A 20,197-nucleotide genomic window follows, 5' to 3' on the forward strand; every position below is an offset into this window, starting at 1 on the left:
GATTTGTTGTTCCAGGACATCCACAACTAATTCCTTTTTAATCAGCCACTCCAGTGTCTTGCTGTCTAAACTTGCACCCTTCAGGGTTCTCCAGATTATAACCTCTTTCTTTCAGGTCACCACAGAGTTCCTTTTTGCTTCACTGAGTCCAAGTGAAAAATGAGACTGCCAATTCTCTCCTCTTGCATGAACCACAAGGGCTTTGACCAGGCTGTCTTCCAAAATGGGGCTTTCCACAAGCTTGCCAGCTTGTCCTGTTCTAGTTCCAGCTGCCTCTGCTGGCAGTAACACTGTAGAATGACCTCTGTCTGTTTCTCTCTCTCTCTCTTAGAGAGAAAGATTGACACTCTCTGCTTGCAAAACCACATGATTCTCTTATAACAGCAAGCTCTACTCCAGACAGAGGATGGCTCTGACAAGGTCTTTCATCTGTTACCTTTTTTAAGCAACAATCCACTAGTGAAGTCTCTTGGGCACTCTTCAAAGCTCTTGTAAAAGCTGTGGAGCCATTATGTCTAGCATTATCAAAGCTCCAGTATTTCAAATAAGATCTGTTTTAAAGTGTTTGTATGTGACTTACTCTAACAAACCTTTCCCAATTTATCTCCCAAAAACATATCTATATACTCTGTCACAATATTAATGGACGAATTACGAAGATACAAATACCTAAAGATCCTAGAATATTTCTGCTTGGTGATTTATATGAAACAGACACTAAACTGAAGTTTGATAAATATCAACAAAAATTTTTGAGTGTAGCAATAGCATTGGCAAAGAAATGTATGGCAGTAATGTGGAAGTCATACAATATTGTAGGGTTGGATAAATGGCATGTAGGAATACAAAACAGTATACTATTAGAAAAAAAATGCTTAAAATTTTTCTGGTTGATTTCTTAAATTATATATGATCTGGAAACCATATATGGATTTCGTTTATAAAAGTCCATCTGTATCGTCCGTTGCACCATCTCCTCCCAATATGTTTAAGAGAGAATTAATATATTAGTAACTATAAATAGTGTATGATATATAATGTATTTAGATGTGCTTTCTGTTTTTTTCTTTTTGGGGAGGGATGGGGATAAAAACAAAATTCTGTATCATTTTATTATAATGTATTATTCAAGATGAATAAACGTATGCTTGTAATTGATGCAAAAGGAAAATAAAATTTTCCAATAAAAAAAGAATCCCTGAAGAAGCTGACAATCCTGTGATATCTGCGTCTGAGGCCAATGTCAGAATATCCTTCAAGAGGCATTAGGCTCTGATGGTATACCTGGCAGGGTACTGAAAATCTGTGCCAACCAACTAGCTGGAGTGTTCATGGATAATTTCAAACTCTCGTTGCTGAATTCGGAGGTCCCTATCTGCTTGAAAAAGGCATCAATCATACTGGGGCCAAGAAAGAGCAGAATATGCTGCCTCAATGGCTATTGCCTTACAGCCTTCACATCTACTGTGATGAAATGTTTTGAAAGATTGGTCAAGGCCAGAATTAACTCATACCTAATAAAGATCTGGACCCATTACAATGCACCTACCACTACAATAGCTCCACAGCAACTGAAATCTCACCAGCCCTCCACTCAGCCCTGGATCAACTAGATTAAGGAACTGATTGTAGACATCAGGAGGGAGAAATCAGGAGAACACAAACCAGACCTCATTGAAGGGTCAACAGTGGAAAGGGTTTTCTGTGTGTCAACATCTTTAAAGATCTATCGTGGGCCTCCACATTGATGTAATCATGAAGAAGGTTTGCCAGCAGCTATACTTCATGAGGAGTTTGAGATTTCATAGGTCACCAATGACTCTTGCAAATTTCTATCGTTGTACCATTCTGATTGTTTGCATCTGGTATGGAGGTTTCAATGGAAAGAACAGGAAAAGACTACAGAGAGTGAACTTAGCCAGCACTATCAGGCGCATGAGACTTCATTCCATTAAGGACATTTACAAAAGACGGTGACTCAAGGTTTCTCACCACCCAGGTTATGCCTTTTCCACTGCTACAATCAGGAACAAAGTACAGGAACCTGAAGATGAATGCCCAGTGGTTCAAAACCAGCTTCTTCCCCTCTGCCATCAGATTTTTGAATGGACAATGAACCACAGGCACTACCTCACTTTCTCTTCTTTTGAACTGATCTATTTATTTTTTTTTAAACTGTTATTGCAATATTTGCATCTGTGATGCTGTAACAAAACAACAAATTTTGTGACATGTTTATGACAATAAATTCTGATTCTAAATTCCATATTTATCTCCGCCTTAAATATGCCCAATGTCTTGGCTTCTACAGACTGTCTACGGCAACTAATTCCACAAATTCACCACCCTCTGGGTAAAGAAAATCCTCCTCGTCTCTGTTTGAAAGGGAAGTTTTTAATAACCTGAAGCTGTGCCCTCTGGGCATAGGACTCTCTACCATAGGAAACATCCTCTCCATATCCATTCAATCCAGACCTTTCAGTTTTCCATGGATTTTCTTTTTTTTTAAGCTGAGATTTAATGGGGAAAAAACCCCAACAAAAACACGTACTGCACTAGAAAACTGGTATAATAAAAAAGAAGTGAGTGATGGAAATTCTGAGAAAATCCGACAGCATTTGTGGAGAGACATTTTGTGGTTAATTTCAGGTCAATGAACTTTCCGATAGGTTCCAATGAAACGTCAGCAGTTTTAAATATCTCTCTTTCCCTGGATGCTGTCTGACCTACTGAGAAAAGCAATTTCTGTTTTTATTTTGGCTTTTATATGATATCTGTAAATCAACACATTTACTCTTTCACAGCTTCGAGTTGCCCCTCAGTAGAAAGTATTCTGTTTATTTTCTTGGATTCGTAATGACAACAAAGCACAATTACCAATCACTTCATAATTTCTAATTTGAGTTTTATCTACTATAACGTTTCCTCTGATGACAAAATCATAGAGAGACTCAACAAAGGGACAGAAGCCTGTGTGTTTTCCTCTAACCCTTCTCCCCTCCCTCTCAAGCCTGTGCCAACAGTAAAATCCTCATTATCTGGCATTTAATCAATGGGAAAATCAAACTACCGGCAAAAATATTGAAGATGGAAATAAATAAAACCTTTCAATTCAATAGGACTGGGTGGATAGACCCCGTGGGGAGTGCTGAGACTTCACCGGACACGTACAAGTTTTCCCTGCAAAATGGGCAATGCCCATCAATGTACATGCATTCTTTTCACAGTCACCACTTGCGTGGATATGAGTTAGGTTGTCAGTGTGAGAAAGATGAGGACACTTGTGTGGAGCTGAGTTGGGTTGTGCCGAGGGCCTGACTGGGACACTTGCGTGGAGGTGAGCCAGGTTTCACTGAGGGTCTGACTGGGATACTGGCATGGAGGTGAGTTGAGTTGTGCCGAGGGTTTGACCGGAACACTAGGATGAAGGGCCGGTCGATGCTACTCGCCGTTGGGGCGACTCTCCCAAAGTGTCTTTATTTTTTATTTGTATTGTGTATATTAGTATATCTGTAAACTTGGGGAGGAGGTTAATTATGATGATGGAATGGTTAGCGTAATGGGTAGCTCAACACTGTTACTGGGCCAGTGACTGGGGTTCATATTTAAATTTTGTAAGTTACGGGAATTTCTTGATTAAAGGGAACTTTACATAATTAAAGACATCAATACTGATTTTTTTTTTCAACTTACTTTACATTTTGCGCTGTCTTTTGCTTTTCAAATGGAATATTCTTAATGCATGTGTATTAGGCATTGTAGGAGTAAGTCTCAGTTAACCAGAAAATTCACATATCTGCAATCTCTGTAGGTGCCATATAATGGGGATTTCATTGTATTAACCAAATGTTCTTCTACACTAATCCTACAATGGCCCATTTTATTATTTAGCCATTCCCATCTACTTTCCCCTGGATAACTCCATTCATTTACACACAAGGAGAAATTTATTGAGACCAATTAACCCACTAGCATTTCTTTGGAATGTCGGAGGAAATTGTGGTGTCTGGAGAAAACCCATAGGGATACGAAGAACGTGTAAACTCCATACACTCTACATGGATGGTACTGGAGATAAAATCAAACCTGGATCACTGAAGCTGTGAGGCAGCAAGTCTAGTCGATCTGCTGATTCAATAACTTTTTGTTCTGATTTGTATTTCATACTGTTCCTTCCAAACAGAATATCATTCACAAATTTTGGGTGTGTGCATGCATTCTATACAAAGCTAATGGAGAAACTCAGTTGATCATGCAGCATCCATGGGAAATAACAGGCAGATGACAATTAGGCTTGAGGCCTTCATCAGGAGCGTCAAAAATCATGCAGGTGTCTGATTAAAAAGATGGGAGGTGGGGAAGGGGAAGGAACTAACAGATAAGAGGTAATGGGTGGACAGGTGTGTATGTATGTATAGTGTGAATACAGTATATACAGTATGTGGACACATGTCTGTGAATGTGTCTATGTGTGTGTGTCCATACATTTGTGAAGGTGTGTATGTCATGTGTGAGCATGCTTCTGTGAGTGACGAGGACACCTATTTCAGGTACATGTGCTCCCCTTTATGTATGAATATTAATACCCATCAGTATGGCCAGGTCTCTATGACCCCTCTGATTGCAGGTCTCAGAGCTATCTCATGTTAACAGGCACTTCTACTCAACAAAGTGATTGGGCATGGAATGTCAAGGCTCTCATGGGCAATTCGAATAGCAACAGTGATGTACATCCTCATTCTTGAATAATTTCATTTATTCACAATTTTAATGGTGCTTTCATCTTTCTTTCATCCTGTTCAACAGCAAAGGACAATTGCATTGAGTCATTAATTCATAGTCACATATCACATAGCCCAGAATGAGACCCTCCAGCCCACTCTGTCCATGCTTAACATCAAGTACCTATCCACATTAATCCCATTTACCAATACCTGGTCAGTAGTTTTCTATGCTTTGGAAATTCATGTGCATATCCAGATACTTCTCAAATGCACTGAAGGTTCCTGCCACTACCATCCAATCAGGCTGTGCTTTCCAGGTATCAAATACCCTCTGGGTGAATACATCTTTCCTCAGAACCTCTTTTCCCCACCTTCCCTCCCTATACCTCTGCTTCTTGCCTGAAAATATGCTTTCTAGTTTAGACACATCTATAATAGAAATAGTGTTAAATTCAAGTTCTAGTTTATTTTCTTCCAATTATACTAGTATAACTCAACAAAACAGCGCTCTCCGGTCCTTGGTGCAAAAACATGAAAATACACATACAGACATAACACATATATGGACAAATGATACATATGCATTACATATACATATTCAAAATATATGTACATAGTAGGGTCTCAGAGGGTTTGTATGAGCCGTTCATCAGTCAGTCATGTGGGAAGAAGCTGTTTCTCAACCTAGTGCTTCTGTATCTGTTACTCCTGCATTTCTTTCCAATGGGTGAAGCTGGAAGATGCTGCATGTGGGTGGAAGGAGTCCTCAATAATTTTGTGACCCTTCTTCAGACAACGATCTTGAAAGATGACATCAATGGTGGATAAGGAGACCCCAGTGATCCTCTCTGCTGCTCTTCTGGTCCTCTGGTTCGACTTCCAATCCAATGCTTTGCAGTAACTGTACTTGGCCAGGATGCCAAGTGATGCACTTGGCCAGGATGCTTTGGATAGAGCTCCTGTAGAAATTTGACAGGATTGTGACTGGTAGCCTTGCCCACCTCAGTCTTCTCAGGAAGTGCAGTGACTGTTGCACCTTCCTGACAAGTGAGGGAATATTGTGTGTCCATGATAGGTCAGTTATTAAGTGGTTAACGAGAAATCTGGTGCTGAATACTCTCTCCACTATTAATCTATTAATGTGCATTGGAGGGTGGATATCCTTGGAACTCCTGAAGTCCACAATCATCTCCTTTGTCTTGACCATATTGAGACTCTGGTTGTTATTCTTGCACCATTTCATGAGATTTTCCACTGATCTGATATTGTTGGCCAGCTTAATGACTCTGTTGGAGCTGGATCTGGTGTTGTCAATAGTCAAATCTGGTGTGGTCAGTGGTGGGTCAATAGTATGATCGGGACCAGGCTAGCAGACAGCCCTGAGGAGCAAGATGGTGTTCGACATTCTGCTGTTGACCTGGACAGACTGTGGTCTTTCTGTTAGGAAGTCAAAATCACACAACCTGACGTGGCTTTTCCTTTGAATGACTGGAAGTTACTAAACAAATGATTGTGGAAAAGTGAGAGTGAAAGCAATTCCAACTATGAAGCACAAGACAATGAATAAATACTTTTTGATGCTTACAAGTTCACTCAAGTCAAGTCACTTTTATTTATAGTTCATACCGTGCTCGCACAGTAAAGATGAGAAGGAGTTTCTCCAGGACCACAGAACATATTTGCATAAATATAAGTTAGAATAGAAGTTACACATTAAAATATGAAATATTAAGACATATGCAGTAAAAGTCCACGGTACTCTATCCACAGATCAAGACAGGAAGGATCTCCTGTATATCAGTCTTTCTTCCTGACAGTAGAAGAAACTACAGAGAGTTCTGAATGTGGCCCAGGCCATACTTACACATGCTCTCCTCCAACAACCACATCTTCACCTCTCACTGTTTCCGGAATGCAGACAACGTATGGTAGGACAGATTTCACCCTGGTCACGCTCTCTTCTCCCTTCTCTTTAGACAGAAACACTCATTTAAGTTTATAATCACCTGACTGTAAATATACCACAGGACAAAACAGCGTTACTCCACTATGCACACACCTATACACGCGCAATATACAGTATATAATAATCACACATGTATCTAAAATATATTCTAAATTAAACATACATAAATATTGCAGAATAATTTACTAATTTCATTTTAAGAAACGCAAGGTTACAGGATACTGTTCATCAATCCCACAGGCTGTGGGTCGAAGCTACTATATTTCCCAACCTGGCGCTCCTGATTTTTATGCTCTTGTACCTTCATCCAGATGGCTGTTATTCGAAGATTCTGTGTGCTGGCTGGTAAGGATCCTTGATAATTCTTTGAGACCTATTTAAGCAATGCCTCTTCAAATTCTCACCTCCAAATTCAAGGACAGTTTCTTTCCTGCTGTTATTGAACTTTTGAAAGGACCTCCTATAAGAATAAGATTATGCCTTGCACTTTATTTTTCTCTACAGCATTACATGTTGCACTTTTATTTTGCTGTCACACTGAGTTTTTATTCTTGCACTACCCGCAGTTCCAGGTAGAGGTTAAGTTGCCTAGATACCATGAAGAACAAAGTTTTTTCACTGTATTCAATGCACATAGAACATCACAGCATAGTACAGACCCTTTGGCCCTCGATGTTGTTCTAACCTATTCCAACCAAAAACAAAATCTGTCCTACCTTGTAACCCTCTATTTTTCTTTCATCCATGTGCTTGTCTAAGAGTTTCTTAAATGCCCTCATGCTTCAGCCTCCACCATCATTTCTGGCAAGGCATTTCAGGTGCCACAACACTCTGTGTAGTTAAAAAATAACCCTGATGCCTCCCCTAACTTTCCTCCCTTCCCTTTGTACTCCTGGGGTTGTATTGTAGAACTCCAAAGAGTCAGTGAGAATTGGAAGAGCAAATCTGTAGCAAGATAGCAGACAACTGCAGGAAACGAAGTTGTGATAGTAGGAGATTTTAACCTTCCACATATTTTCTGGGACTCTCGTACTGTAAAAGGCCTGGATGACTTGTAGTTTGTCAAATGTGTTTAGGAAAGTTTTCTAAATCAATATATCGAGGCACCAATGAGAGTGCAATACTGGGTTTCCTATTAGGGAACGAGACAGAACAGGTGATAGAAGTATGTGTAGGGGAACATTTTAGGTCCAGTGATTATAATGCCATTAGTTTCAAGTTAATTATGAAGAAGGATGGGTCTGGTCCTTGGGTTGAGATTCTGAATTTTGAGGAAATGAGAAAGAATCTAGAATGTGTGCATGCATTGGGATCAATTGTTTTTGGGCAAGTATTTGCGAGGTAAGTGGGAAACATTCAAAGGTGAAATTTTGAGAGTACAAAGATTGTATATTCCTGTCAGGATTAAAGGCAAGGCTATAAGGTATAGGGCGCTTTGGTTTTCGAGGGCTATTGGGAATCTGGTTCAGAAGAAGGGAGAGGTATATACAGGTATAGGCAATATGGAGCAAATGAGATACTTGTGAAGTATAAAAAATGCAAGGAAAAACCTCAAGAAATAAATCAGGAGGTTAAAAGAAGATGAGGTTGCTTTGGCAGGTAATATGAAGGAAAATTCCTAAGGGCTTCTATAGGTTTATTAAGAGCAAAAGGATAGTGAGGGACAAAATTGGTCCCTTCAAAGTTCAGAGTGGTTGGCTTTGTATGAGGTCAAATGAGATGTGGTGGGGGGGGGGGTCTTAATTATCTTTTCACCAGCATTCACTCAGGAAATGGCCACAAAGTTATGGGGAAGTAAGAAAAATAAGCAGTGAAGTCGAGGAACTGATACAGATTAAAGAGGTGGGGGTGCTTGCTGTATTAAAGCAAATAAGGATGGATAAATCCCCATGACCTGACAAAATATTTCCTCAGTCCTTGAGAGAGGCTAGCATAGAAATCATAGGGGCTCTAGCAGAAATATTTAAAATATCTTTAGCCACGTGAGTGGTGTCAGAGGATGGGAGGGAAGTTTATGGTGTTCTGTTGTTTAAAAAAGACCCCAAAAGTAACCCTGGAAATTGTAGGCCAGTGAGCCTGATGTCAGTAGTAGGCAAATTATTGGAAGGTATTCTAAGAGATTGGATGTACAATTATTTGAATAGCCAGGGACTGATTAGGGACAGTCAACACGGATTTATGCAAGGTAGGTTGCATTTAAAAAATCTTGTAGAGCTTTTCAAGGAGGTTACTATGAAAGTCAATAAAGAAATGGCTGTGGATGTTGTCTACATGGACTTTAATAAGGCCTTTGACAAGGTCTCATTTGGAAGGTTAGTTAGAAAGATTTAGATGCTTGGTATTCATGGTGAAATGGATTTGACAATGGCTAGATGGGAGAAACTAGAGAGCAGTGGTGGAAGATTGCTTCTCAGACTGTGACTAGTGGTGTGCCTCATGGATTGGTACTGGGACTATTGTTGCTTGTCATTTATATCAATGATCTGGATGATAATGTGGTAAATTAGATAGAAAGTTTGGAGGTGACACTAAAATTGGAGGTGTTGTGGACAGTGAAGAAGGTTTTCAAAGCTTGCAGAGAGAGATCTGGACCAACTGAAAAAAATGGGCTTAAAAATGGCAGATGGAATTTAATGCAGACAAGTGTGAGGTGTTGCAGTTTGGAAGGACAAACCAAGAATGGACATGCATGGTGAATGGTAGGATACTGAGGAGTGCTGTAGAACTGAGGAATCTGGGAATACAGATACATAATTCCCTGAAAGTGGTGTCATAGATGGATAGGTCTGTAAAGATCATCTTTGGCATATTGGCCTTCATTTATCAAAGAGTTGAGGAAAAAAGTTGGGATGTTATGGTAAAGTTGTATAAGACATTGATGAAACCAAATCTGGAGTATTATGTGCAGTTTTGGTAACCTAACTACAGGAAAGATAGCAATAAGATTTTTTAAAAATAGTGAGAAGAGAAGATTTAAAATTTGAATATTTTAACATTTAAACACACAGCCCAGTAACAGGCCATTTTAGCTCATGAGCCCATACCACTCAATTACATTCAATTGACCCACAACCTCTGGTATGTTTTGAATGGTGGGAGGAAACCAGGGCCCCTGGGGAAAACCCATGCATACACAGGGAGAACGTACAAACTCTTTACAGACAGCACAGGATTTGAAATCAAGTCCCGATTATTAGAACTGTAAAGTTATTGCTCTAACTGCTATGCCAACCATGCTGCCCTAGGAGGTTGCCTGGACTTTAGAAAATGAGTTACAGGGAAAGGTTAAACAAGTTAGGACTTTATTCCCTGGAGCATAGAAGAATGAAGGGAAATTTGATAGAGGTATTTAGAGTTATGCAGGGGATAGACTTAAATGTAGGTAGGCATTTTCCACTTAGGGTAAGTGAGATACAAACCAGAAGACATGGGTTAAGGGTGAAAGGGGAAAAGTTTAGGAGGAACATCATGGGGAGCTTCTTCTCACAAAGAGTGGTGTGGGATGGAACAATTTCCAGCTGAAGTGGTGAATGTGGGCTCAATTTTAATTTTTAAGAAGAATTTGAACAGGTACATGCATCAGAGAGGTATGGAGGGCTTTGGTCTGGGTGCAAGTAAGTGGAACTAGGCAAAAATATGGTTTGGCACAAAGTAGAAGGCCAAAGGTCCTGTTTCTGTGCTGTAATGTTCCAGGGTTCCATGGTTCTCTGTTTTCTCGTGTTTGTTATTCCTGCTCTGAAAAAAAGCTGCTGGCTGTCCACCTTATCTATGCCTCTCAGAATCTTCTTGACCTCTATCAAGTCTCCTCCCATCCTTCTCTCCAAATAGAAAAGTCCCAGCTCTGCTAACCTGGCCTCATATGACATTTCCAATCCAGGCAACATTCTGGTAAATACCTTCTGTACCATCTCCATAGCTTCCACATCCTTCCTATAATGTGGTGACTGGAACAATACTCTAAGTGTGGCCATAGAGCTATCCTATCAATCTGCACTGCAAGCTTGAAAGATGAATGGATTTGGACCCCAAATTCCCTCTGTTCCTCCACACTGTTAAGTATCCATTTACCCTGTACTCTGCCTTTTGGTCTGACCTTGCAAAATGCATCATCTCACACTTGTCTGGATTGAACTCCACCTGTCACTTTTCCTCCCAACTCTGCATTATGTCTATATCTGTTTGTGACCCATGACAACCTTCAGTACTATCTAGAACTCCTCCAACCTTTGTATCATGCACAAACTTACTGAGCCATCCTTCCACTTCTTCTTCTAGATTTTTTATGAAAATCGCCAAGAGCAGGGGTCCCAGAACAGATCCCACGCTTCATGATCTTCTGAACAATTTTATCATGGGGAACTTTGTCAAATGCATTGCTAACATCCACATCGTCCATATCTACCACTCTGCCTTCATCAATTTCTTTTGATACCTCCTTAAAAAAACTCAGTTTGGCTCATGAGGCATGGCCTTCCCCTCATAAAGTCATGCTAACTATCCTTGAATAGACTGTAGTTCTACAAAATAAATGACAAAAAAAAAACTTGGTAATGAGCTATCCAAATTTGAAGGAAAGCTTCCTCCACCTCCCCTGACTCATTTCTGCTCTTTTTGATTTAATTTGGTCTTAGCTAACATATGGTTCAAAGATTCCCTTTATTGTCACATAATAATACATTAAAATGTAATATATATGATGAACAACCTTTGTCTGCCATAGAGCAAATAAAGAGTTGCCATGAGCATTGCCCAGCGCCCCTAATAATAGGAGAAAGAGTACAAAATAGTCCCTTCAGAGTCGCTGAGTGTCTGTGGATTCTTCTCCAGTGCTTGGACAGCTTCACAGACTCCAGTTCAAACTACTTGCAACTTGAGCTCCAGATCCAAATCCCCTATACAATCAGGAAGCCTTCAGCACCCAAAGCCCTTTGGGCACCCTTCTTGCCCTCAGCATTCTCTTGAATCTGATGCATGATTCGCATGATCCAGTCTCCAGCAGCTCGCAGCCTACATTGGTCCTTCCACTGCAAGCTGGCTGTGTGAGTCTTTTGATCACAAGTCACCAACAACCTGCAGCCGCTGAGCCGTTCGTGGGTCTGTTGCCATGGACACTTGTCCTGTAGGATCATCCCCTATGCTTTATCTTTCTCATCGGGGGGAATGGGTGTTCTTCCTCTTTCCCGTGTCCTGCTGGTCCCCAAGAACCTGCAACCCCTCGTGCTGCCCAACGCTGCCCAACATAGGCACTGCCCCAGTGGATACAGGATTAAAAATAAACACCGTCGCCTCCTTTAACAGGTCATTTAAGCCTGTATGCCATCATTGGCATTATGATCAGCTGGAAGGATCCTGTGGAGCAGTGCTGGGCCTCCTTTCACCCCTCTTCCAGGCCCACACTAGCAGCAGTGCTGCCGTTCTAGCAGCTCCAGCCCTGCATCCATTTTGTTTAAAGAGAAGATTAGATTTTCTGCAGATATTTAATCTGCTGATCAAGGCTTTAATAGTTGCCTGGACACAGCCATGCGGGTTTCATTAGTGCCTTTAATGGCTACATTAAGACTTCAATTTCCAGCCAAGGTAGCCATTACAATTTAGCATTCTTCTTCTTTGGGAGGATATATCCTTGGCCCCCTGTTCTTCAGCCCAGCAGCAGCTACTCTTAAGACCAACCATTGTGGATCTTCATTTATTATATTGGACATTTAAATCTCAAAGTTACAGTATGTAGAATTGGGCATTCTTGCTCTTTTGGTTGGATAGTGATTTGTGGCATCATCAAGTTCAAAATCACAAGAAATATTTTGGGGAAGACATGAAAACACTGCAGCACTATTGCAAATTCCAGATTATTAATGAATCCATAATTAAACAAAACATCTGGAGATGCTGGGGTCGAGTGCAATCCTTCATTGACTGCCTTTTTAAGCCAGATGGAGGCACTTAAATGCCAACCCTCCCAACTATATTAAAATGCTTTGTCGCTGACTTGTAAAATTCTCATATAATTAAAAAATGTTGGCACCTGGAAGTCAGTTAGATAAAGATAGATAAATGCTAGTAGTTGGATTTTGAGAGAAAGAGGAATGGAAGGTCAGAAAATTGGGGAACAAGTTAGCTATGACCTGGTTAGATTGTAAAATTGCCTTGGTCCATGTGGTGCTGAATTGAACACTCCTGTTCATATAATATTACATTGATAATATTTTAAGGTCGGAGTTTCCCTTTAAGAATACTGGTGAGCCATCTGAGTCAATGCTCCGATTGTGTTTTTAACCTAAGTACACTGCTGGATTAACACAGTGAGCATGGATTTCATATAAAACACATCTGCTTAGAGCATTCCACTTGGGCAAATCAAGCTTGAATTTTTGGCTTAGATTGATGTTTTAGTTTTATTTTTCCCCCACTGAAGGATCATTAAGCAAGATGTGACCTTGGCAGCAAACAGCAGTCTCTTTCAGCATCATTTCAAAGCTTTCTTACCCTCTTTGTTCCCCATTGTGGAATAACTATTTCTTTGAGTCCCAGGAGGGAACACTGATGAAGAAGTAAAGTTTCCTTATAATAATTGCTTGAATGGGCTTGAAGTCTGGAAGGAATTCTAAACAGGATTGTATCATTTCATTGCAGCTCAGTGCAAAAAAAATGACTCAGCATCTACAACATGCGCCGTGTCATTAATCGACCCAAAGCCTTGCAGTCAATTCCATCCAATTCCAGCCCTTCACCGATAAGTCATTCTGTCTTTCGATCTCTCCCAGGTTATCTCATTAGGTGACTTCTTCCTGTCACAGATGCTGAACACCACACAGATCAAACTAATTGCTTTTAAGCTTACATTCTCCTGGAAATGATCTTTAGGGCGATTTTGTAAAATTTGTGTAGCGATGGGAATAAATTTTCCACGGTGATGCTAAAATTGAATTTCCTGTCACAGCTGTGAAAAGGGAAAACCTCGGAAAGCTGTACTGCTGGAGATCCTGACAGGGTAGTGACTGTAATTGGTGGGGTATTGGACAGGAAAAAGTGGCCTTGTGGTAGGTATAGGGGCAACAGATATAGTAGAGGAGACCGTCGAGATCCTTGACCGTTCGCTGTATCTGAAAGAATTTTCTTCCTTTTTATTTCTTTTCTCTGCTTTTTTTCTTTGCAAGCTGGTGCCAGAATAGCGCATCTGCCAGCCTTTGAATGGTATGCAAAAGGAAAGGATCTCACTGTATCTCGGCAAATGTGACAACAATAAATAAAACTAATCTAAATCTGATCATCTAGGTTTAATAAAAATAAGAATTCAAATTTCACCATGGCAGCTTGAGAGCATGGGTTGATTATAAATGATAGAATTTAACAAGTGACTGAACATTTGATATAAAATCCATATTGCTCATGTGTCAATTGGGACAGGGGACCCACTATTTTATTTGGTTTGGCCGATGTATGACTTCTGTCTCTCACCAACATGTTTCATAATTAATTGCCTTCTGAAGTGGCCTTGAAAGACGCTCAAAGTGCCATAACCTTCCCAAAAAGATGCCGGACCCAGAGAATTCACTTTCAGAAACTGATTGAGGCGAGATTCACTTTCAGAAACTGATTGAGGCGAGATCTCTGCTTATTTTTGATGTCACTAGGAGTCTGCTCTGAATTGCGGTGCTTTCTTTATCTGGAATCTGGGTGCCCAGCATTACACAATGCAGGGTCTGTCCCAGTGTAACTGGCCAACTGCTCTGGGAAAAAGGCTCTTTCCCCAGAATTACTCACTGCCAAACCTGTCACTGTCATTGAACATCTGCAACATTCCCAAATGTACTTAAAAAATAAAACACATTTGGGATCTATTTCAGCAAAAAGAGGATTAAGTTTTTTATTACATTAAAACGTAAAATAACGTTTAAAAAAAAAATAGACTGATGAAATAAGAAATTATGTCCCAGCGGATAATTGCTCCTATTGATTTCCATGGGATGGTTGTGCTTGTGCGGGGTCTAACCAGGTGCAGATTGTGTGGGCAGCCTTCCCAGCCTGAAATCCAGTTCTGGGCTCACCTGCCAACACTTGTGGGTAGATCCTGGGGGATGATCTGGCCCTTTGTAATTAAAAGTTTTATGGTAGTTCTGGGGAATCTACGATAGGGGAACATTTTAAATCTTGTTTGAGACCTCTTTGTGAACCCGCCCCATTATAAGTTATTACTGTATTTAGGCTAGGTTTAATGAGCTAACATTGAGTCAATGGTGCCTGAGAAATGTTCTTTGAGTATTACTCTTCAATGGACAAGTCTGATCTGCCTGACGTTTGACGTCCATTTGTTTTTGTTGCACAGAAGCACCACTGCATTTACCATTAACATGATATCACACTCAAAGAATCTTAAAAATAATTTTAAGCAACATAAAAATGTCGTACAAATTGAAGTTTATTATCATTTGTCTGTAAATATACAGCCAGACGAAACCACTGTGCACACACAGAATACACAGCCCATAATAATCACATATGGAAAGAAATATATCAAATAAAATAAATGTATAAATATTTCAGAATAATTTACTCATTTGATTTATAGAACACAGAACTTCACAGCCCAATTACGGACCCTTCAGGCCATGATGTGCTGACCTATGGAAGAGGAATGGGCAGAGAGAGAAGGAGAGGGAAAGAGAGAGAGAAAAAGAATGCCCATGAATAGGTAAAGAAGAGATGGAAACCGTGGAATATTCATGTCATTAGGTTTAAGGCTGTCTAGGAGATATAGGATGCATTGTGCCGTAATTTGATGTTTAGCTTCATCCTGACAATGGATGAGACCAAGGACACCTCTGGGTACCAACCCGCACCCCCCCCCCCACCCCCAGTTTCTTTCCCCTTTAGATATGTAATCATACCTATTCTATTTTAGACTTGATACAGGGTTCAGATCCAAAACACTGACTGAATATTTCTACTCATGGATGCTGTCTGACCTGCTGAGTTCTTCCAGTAATCCTTTGTCTACTCCCATCAATTTAATAGTTTGTTCCAATCCTCACAGACATTGCCTTCAGTGTCAAGTTTATGGAGTTCTTTTTCATTATGCACTCCTGACAAGGGATTGGACTTTTACTTGTCCAGATGAAATCCCAAGCTTCAGCCTGTGTGTAAAATATTTATTTTTATTTTCTTTGTTCTTGCAGGAAGTGATGGTGTGAAAAGTTCAATAATGTTTTCACCCTTTACAGGTGAACAATGACATTGATTGCATTGAACAACTTCAGCTGATATTGGTACTTCCACATTTTTAAATTCTTTTCTAAAATCTCATAATGTAATGAGGTCACAACATCTCTCTCATGTATTCCATTGGCCATATTTTTGGTTCAAACACTCCTTTTATTTAATGATGAATTTGGAAGCCCCCCCCCATGGATCAACACTTCTACTTGAAAAAAAAAGTTGCAAATTATCCCACCCCACTCTGTGTCATTCATTCTGGATGAGTTGAAATTGACATCACATAGTCAGATCAATGTCAGAAGTCCACTGAACAGTTTTTAAGGTTGAGAAATATAAATTTAACTAAAAATTAAAATTATTTACAGCATGGTAGAAGTCAATTCTGGTCATTAAAAAAAACCGTACCACTCAAATTAACCTCCAAACCCATATATTTTAGAAGGTGGGAGGAACACCTGATTCGGCCGATGCTATTACAACACCAGCAACTTGAGTTCAAATTCACCATGGTCTGTAAGGTGTTTGTATGTTTTCCTCTGGGTGCTCCAGTTTCCTCCCACTGTTCAAAATGTATAGGGGTTATGGGTTAAATGGTGTATTTGGGAGGCATGGCATTCTGGGCCACAAGGGCCTGTCATCATGCTGTAGGTCTAAATTTAAATTTATTGATTTTTTTTGTGATTTATCCTGCAATGAGATTACATTGAGTTAGAGCCATTTGTCTATGAGGCAGCTCTTTTATAGATTGAATTGGTCCCCCTCCACAATCTTTTTTTCTTAGCCCACCCAATTCCAGGTGGATAGAGAAAATACTCCCCATGAGAAAGACTAAATGGGTTGCATAATTTATTTTAACCGTGATTTTCTAAGTTTTAACATGATTCTGGATTTCCTCATCGGCAGATACTAATCAGTTTACATTGGCAACATCACTTCAATACAAAGCATCTCAAATCTTAGACTCCTGCTCCATTCCCGCTATATCCATGATTGTGTAGGCAAGTTCAGCTCCAAGGCAATCTATAAGAGAGCTAATGTCATCACATTTTTGACTGTACAATTGGCTACGAGTTAGAATATAGAATTTGGTTGCTTGGTGTCAACAGAGCAATCTTGGTCTCAATGTCAGCAAAACCAAAGAGTTTCTGGTGGACCCTAGGAAGGGGAGAATGAGCAATCAATTACCTTCCTTCATTGGCGGGATGCAAGTAACCATATATTGGAGGACTTCATTGAGGCAACTGTGAAGTCAGCTTTGTGAGGAGATTTAGCATGGTAGATTAATAGCAAATTTTTCCAAGGTGTCGGAGGAGTCGGAGTTTTGGTGGCATTCAGAGGAGGAGAAGCAAAGTAAGAACTTAAATTCAGAGACTTACTGGGGCTCGGGCGTAGTTGATTCGAGTGAGGAGTCGGAGTTTCGGTGCTGTTCAGAGGAGGATGGGCGAGGAGTAAGTAACTGGGTTAATTGGTCAAGGGCTAATAAAAAGAGGGTAAGGTATAGCAGCGGACAGCGGTGTGGCCCAGCAAATGAGTGATGCAAGGAAGGAGTGGGGTATTGAGGTTTAGGCTCGAGAGGCTTTGGCAAGCAGAGGATGAGGTCGAGCTCGTATGGATTAAGGTAGGCCTGTATATTTGTCTCTATTCTCTTATTTTTATTTATTTTTTTGAGGTGAGGGTGTGAGGAATGAATGTGAGATCAGTGCCAGATGTGGGAGGTCCTGGAGTTTTCTAGACTCGTGCACGTCCATGTCTGCACTAATTGTGGTGAGCTGCAGCTTCTCAGGGACCGTGTTAGGGGAAATGGAGCTGCAGCTCGATGACCTTACCCTTCAACTCTTCCTCAGAGAGAGTGAGGAAGTCGTAGATAGGAGTTATAGCCACGTGGTCACACCATGGCCACGCGAGGTTACGGTTAGGAGAAGGAAAGGGAAGAGTAAGATACTAGGGAGGACCCCAGTGACTGTAACCCTCAACAATAGGTACTCCTCTGAATACTGTTGGGGGGGGGGGGGAACAGCCAAGTTTGGGAAAGTATCAGTGGGTGTATCTCTGGCATGAGGTCACCTCTGTAGCTCAAAAGAGTAGGGAAAAGAGGAGGAGACCAATAGTTATTGGGGATTCAGTAGTTAGGAGGATAGATAGGGGATTCTGTGGACGCACTATGGAGAACCAGATGGTGGCTTGCCTCCCTAGTGCCAGGGTCCGGGATGTGGCTTCCCATGTCCAAGACATCCTAAGTTGGGAGGGGAATGAGCCAGAGGTTGTGGTACACGTTTGTACCAATGACATAGGGAGGAAGAGTGTAGAGGTCCTAAAAAAATGAGTATAGGGAGTTAGATAGGGAGTTAAAAAGAAGGACCACAAAGGGAGTAATCTCTGAATTACTGCCACGCAACTGTGAGGGCAGGAATAGTATAAGGAGGATGAATGTGTGGCTGAAGGGGTGGAGCAAGGAGCAGGGATTCAGGTTTTTGGATCACTGAGACCTTTTTTGGAGGAGGTGGGACCTGTGCCAAATGGATGGGTTGCATCTGAATCCCAGAGGGACCACGATCCTGGTGGGGGCATTTGCTGGGGCTACTCAGGAGGCTTTAAACTAGAATGGTTGGGGGAAGGGAACCTAATAAAGGAGAACAGCAAGGAGAAGGTTAGACTGCAAACAGTGAAAGTTCGTAGGCAAAATTTTGGGATGGATAGACAGGTGATTGAGAAGGAAAATGATCAATTCAGTAATGAAGAGGAGATGATGGAAAGAATTAACAGAGTTGACTGTAAAGATGGGAACAAACCGAGAGAAAGATGTGTGAAATCTCTGAAATGCATTCACTTTAATGCGAGGAGTATTGTAAGGAAGGTGGACGAGCTGAAGGTGTAGACACTTGGCAGTATGACATGGTGGTGATTAGTGAGGCGTGGTTGCAGGAGTTTGTGAGTGGCAGCTAAATATTCTGGGATTTTGCTGCTTTAGGTGTGATAGAATTAGAGGAGCAAGAGGGGGTGGTGCAGCATTGCTTGTCAGGGAAAATATTATTGCTGATGCAAGATAGATTGGAGGGCTCGTCAAGGGAGGTGGTATGGATGGAATTGAGAAATGGGAAAGGAGAAGTTATACATAGGGGTGTATTATAGACCACCTAGTGGGGAGCGAGAAATAGAGGAGCAAATTTGTAAGGAAATTGCTGATATTTGTAATAAGCACAGGGTTGGTTTAAGTGGAGGATTTTAATTTTTCTAATATTGATTGTGAAAGGGCTGGATAGATTAGAATTTGTAAAATGTGTGCAGGATTGTTTTTTTGCAGCAAAACATTGAGGTACTGACTAGAGAAGGGGCAGTGTTGGATCTACTGTTGGGGAAAGAGATAGGGCAGGTAACAGAGGTATGTGTTGGTGAGCACTTCAGATCCAGTGATCATAGTACCATTAGTTTCAATATAATTATGAAAATGGTCCAAAGATTGAGGTTTTCGAGTGTGAAAAAGCCAGATTTGAAGAGATCAGAAAGGATTTGCAGGGAGTGGATTGGGATGATTTGTTTTATGGGAAATGTGTTGAGGAGAATTGGAGGTCTTTTAAAGGTGAGATTTTGAAGGTACAGAATCTTTATGTTCCTGTGAGGATAAAAGGCAGAGCCAAAAGTTCGAGAGAACTGTGGGGTTTTTGAGGGAGATTAGAAATTTGGTTTGAATAAAAAGGGAGGCTTACATTAAAAGAAACAAAAAACGAGATGATTAGAAAATACATTGATTGTAAAAAGAATCTTAAGAAAAAAATTAGGGAACTGAAAAGAAGGTGGCTATAACAAACAGGGTAAAAATATATCCGAAGGGTTTTTATATATGTAAATAGCAAAAGGAGAGAGAAGGGTAAAATTGGTCCCTCAGAGAATCAGGGTGGACAGCTGTGTGCAGAGCCGAATGAGATGGGGGAGATACTGACAAGTTCCTTTCTTCGGTATTCACTAGGGAAAAGGATATTGAATTGTGCAGCATAAGGGAAGCAAAAGGGATATTTATGGGAAAATGTATGGATTAGGAAAGAGGGGGTATTGGAGCTTTGGAAGCATATAAAGGTGGATAAGGATCCAGGTCCCAATGGGATTTTCCCCAGAACCTTGAGGGAAATCAGGGAAGAAATAGCAGAGGCTCTAATAGTGATTTTTCAAATGTCATTAGAGAGGGGTGTAGTGCTGGAGGATTGGCTTATCACCAAGGTTCCTTTGTTTAAAATGTGTTTGAGGAGTAAGCTTGGCAATTTAAGGCCTGTAATTTTGACGATGATTGTTGTTAAGCTAA

The 20,197-nt window shown here is 40.6% G+C and overlaps 1 long non-coding RNA gene across 2 annotated transcripts in view; it reads left to right on the forward strand.

Moving 5' to 3' along the window:
• Nucleotides 1–20,197, forward strand: part of LOC138756287 (uncharacterized) — a 325,157-nt gene that overhangs the window by 18,916 nt on the left and 286,044 nt on the right. For both annotated transcript variants that reach the window (XR_011352951.1, XR_011352950.1), the window contains exon 2: nucleotides 15,257–15,379. This is a non-coding gene — a long non-coding RNA (uncharacterized lncRNA). The remainder of the gene's footprint in view (nucleotides 1–15,256; nucleotides 15,380–20,197) is intronic.

The sequence above is a fragment of the Narcine bancroftii genome, chromosome 3, assembly GCF_036971445.1.
Source record: "Narcine bancroftii isolate sNarBan1 chromosome 3, sNarBan1.hap1, whole genome shotgun sequence".
NCBI lineage: Eukaryota > Metazoa > Chordata > Chondrichthyes > Torpediniformes > Narcinidae > Narcine > Narcine bancroftii.